Genomic DNA, 3,927 nt, shown 5'->3' on the forward strand with positions numbered 1-3,927 from the left:
GCTGGGAAGGTGACACTGGAGAGAGAGAGGAGGAGGAGGAGGAGGAGGAGGTCAAGCTAGTAGACCAGTGGTTCTCAACCTTCCTAATGCTGCCACCCCTTAATACAGTTCCTCATGTTCCTCATTTTCATTCACTGGACCAAATTTGGCACACATAATGAATACTGGTGGGGTTGGGACAGGGGACGTTGATTTTGTCATTTGGGACTTGTAGTTGCTTGGATTTATAGTTCTACAATCAAAGAGCATTCTGAACTCCACCAACGGTAGAATTGAACCAAACTTGGCACACAGAACTCCCATGACTAACAGAAAATACTGGAATGGTTTGGTAGGCATTGACCTTGATTTTGGGAGTTGTAGTTCACCTCCACCCAGAGAGCACTGTGGACTCAAACAAGGATGGATCTGGACCAAACTTGTCAGAAATAATATGCCCAAATGTGAACACTGGTAGAGTTTGGGGAAAATAGACCTTGACATTTGGGAGTTGTACTTGCTGGGATTTATAGTTCACCTAAAATCAAAGAGGATCCTGAACTCCACCACAATGGGATTGAACCAAACTTGGCACACAGTTCTCCCATGACCAACAGAAAATACTGGAAGGGTTTGGTGGACATTGACCTTGATTTTGGGAGTTGTAGTTCACCTACATCCAGAGAGCACTGTGGACTCAAACAAGGATGGATCTGGACCAAACTTGGCACGAATACTCAATATGCCCAAATGTGAACACTGGTGGAGTTTGGGGGAAAATAGACCTTGGCATTTGGGAGTTGTAGTTGCTGGGATTTTTATAGTTCACCTACAATCAAAGAGCATTCTGAACTACACCAACAATAAAATTGAGCCAAACTTGGCACACAGAACTCCCATGACCAACAGAAAAAACTGGAAGAGTTTAGTGGGCATGTACCTTGAGTTTGGGTGTTGTAGTTCACCTACATCCAGAGAGCACTGTGGACTCAAACAAGGATAGATGTGGACCAAACGAACATTAAATATGCCCAAATGTGAACACTGGTGGAGTTTGGGGGAAAATAGACCTTGGCATTTGGGAGTTGTAGTTGCTGGGATTTATAGTTCACCTGCAATCAAAGACCATTCTGAACTCCACCAATTGAACCAAACTTGACAGAGAGAACTCCCATGACCAACAGAAAATACTGGAAGGGTTTGGTGGCCATTATCTACTCACATTTTGCTTTCGAAGTGCTAGGTAGGCTAGGCTAAAGGCCAGGAGCTCACCCTGACTCGGGCTTCGAACAGTCAACCTTTCAATTGGCAAGATTTGCTGCAGCTGGTGGTTAACCTGCTGTGCTAAAACCCGGCCCTGTTCCAGCTTATATACAAATTCAGCTTAAGAACAGACATACGGAACCTATCTGTAACCTAGCTGTTGATACATGTTTATTTTATTATTGGTTTGTTGGCATCGAATTGTGCTTTTTTTGTAAGCTGCCCTGAGTCCCCCCTCGGGGGTTGAGAAGGGCGGGGTAGAAGGGCGCGAAATAAATAAATAAATATCTTGTCCATAACTTAAGAATTGACTATATACTTAATGAATCATACCTACTAATAGCACAAATGTCAGTCAGTCATGCCAATAGTCAACTGATTTTTCAAGGGCTTAATTTTATGTAGACCAGAGTTTCTCAAACTCTGCTTCTCCAGATGTTTTGGGCTTCAACTTCCATATTTCCTAACAGCTGGTAAGTTGGCTGGGATTTCTGGGAGCTGAAGTCCAAAACACCTAGAGGAGCACAGTTTGAGAAACATTGATGTAGACAAAGCTATCTTATTAGTGGACAAGCGGAAAGCAGTTGCATGTCTTGAGGAGCCCCAAAGTTTCCAGATATGCAAAAGTAATTTAGAAAACAAAGGGGAAGATAAACACTAATAAGGGGGCGGTTAAAAATAGGCCTATTATGACTGTTAATGAATCATTGGCTGAGGCATAAGACACAAATATCAGTCCCACCCTGCAGACAGAAGTTACATGGAATGGCAAGTGACTACAGAAACAATTCACAGTACACTATTTGGTTGCAGTTTCCAGATATTTGGATAAGGAGTCAGTCTAGTTACTTGAATGCTGATCTCACTAAAATCAGTGTGGTAAAGTCACATATTAATTCACATGATCTCAAAATTGGAAAAGGGATAGTTGAAATCCATGTTAGCTATAAATTAGCTCTGAGAAATAGTAATTAACAAATGCAAAAGAATAAAATAAAAGGTATAAAATAGCCAACAAAATCCTACAACAGGAATGGAGAGACTGTGACCTTCCCAATGCTTCCGCAGTGGAACAAAGGTACTTAATAGCCCAAATTACACAAAAGGCACCAGGTTGGAGAGGGTGATTCCTTATTTCCTTCATGTTACTTAGGTGCTGTGAGCCCCCAGGGGCGCAGTGGGTTAAACCCCTGTGCCGGAAGGTCTGAGAGCCGACAGGTTGCAAGTTCAAGTCTGAGGAGAGCACAGATGAGCTCCCTCTATCAGCTCCAGCTCCTTATGTGGGGACATGAGAGAACCCTCGCACAAGGATGATAAAACATCAAAACATCCAGGGAGCGTCCCCTGGGCAACATCCTTGCAGATGAACAATTATCTTATACCAGAAGCAACTTGCAGTTTCTCAAGTCACTCCTGACATGACAAAAAAACAAACAAAAAAAACAAACAAACTTAGGTGCTTCCCCTTTAAGACTAACTTGGTCTGGTAAATTCTCATGATTCATCCAAAAACAAGTTAAGCTTGGAATAAATTGGGCCATTGTACCAAATGAAAAGCAAAACAAATTTGCAGAAGCCTGAAGAGAGCTGGAGGAACTTCCAGTAATTGTTTTGCTGTTGTTTTTCCTGTGTATACACTGTTTATTGACTGCAGGACACTAAGTTAAATCATATGAGTTTAGATTTAGACTATTGGTCTTTTGAGACCAGGGGAATGTACTTGGCCTCAGTCTCTGGAAGGGAGACAGCAACAACTTCCATTTATGTACAGCTAGCCCTCTACATTCACTGGGATTAGGGGCACAGGAACCCCATGAAAGTGAAAAATCACAATTTATTTTAACCAGAGAAAATACCTTTCTAAAATGTCTGTGTCCTCCAACATGAGTCTATGGTCAGCTTCTACTGAAAGCTGGCTATAGAATCGCGATGGAAGACCTAGAGATTCCTAAAAAAAATAGATACTCAGTATTGTAATCTTTAGGTCCTGCAGAATGATTGAAGGAAATTGACCATCGAGTCACACTGGAGGATTCAGAAGTTTCAAGAACCATTGAATCCACAGACAAAGAATCTGTGGATACAGAGGGCCATAGTGGTTGGTTCTCTTTAGTTTCCAGATATTATTGAACCACCACCCCATCACTTTTGATTATGCATAATGCAGACCGGGAATCATGGGAATGGCAACTCATAGTGGTTGATTCTCTTTTGTTCCCATATGTTATTGAACCACCACTCGCATCACTTTTGCTTATTCATCATGCAGATTGGGGATCATGGGAATCGCAACTCAGCAGTATGTGTGGCTATGATTGGGGAATGTTAAAGGACATTGATAGACATATCCACAAGTCATGTAGCTAAATTCAAACCCCACTATTCTGGCAAGACAGAACAAATGGTAGCTTTCCAGATGTTACTGTATAACAGTTCCTATCAGCTCTAGTCATGATGTCTAATGATGAATACAGGAATTGTAGTCCAACATCTGGAGGGCTACATGCAATGACATGGCAGGCTGAATTCAGCTTGCATGCCTTGAGATTGACACATGTGCCACAGGTCTGTTGTTTATTTGTTCAGTCTCTGTACCTCATGGACCAGCCCATGCTAGAGCTCACTGTTGGCCGTCACCACCCCCAGCTCCTTCAGAGTCAAGCCAGTCACTTCAAGGATACCATG

Source organism: Anolis sagrei, chromosome 6 (genome assembly GCF_037176765.1).
Source record: "Anolis sagrei isolate rAnoSag1 chromosome 6, rAnoSag1.mat, whole genome shotgun sequence".
NCBI classification, from domain to species: Eukaryota; Metazoa; Chordata; class Lepidosauria; order Squamata; family Dactyloidae; genus Anolis; species Anolis sagrei.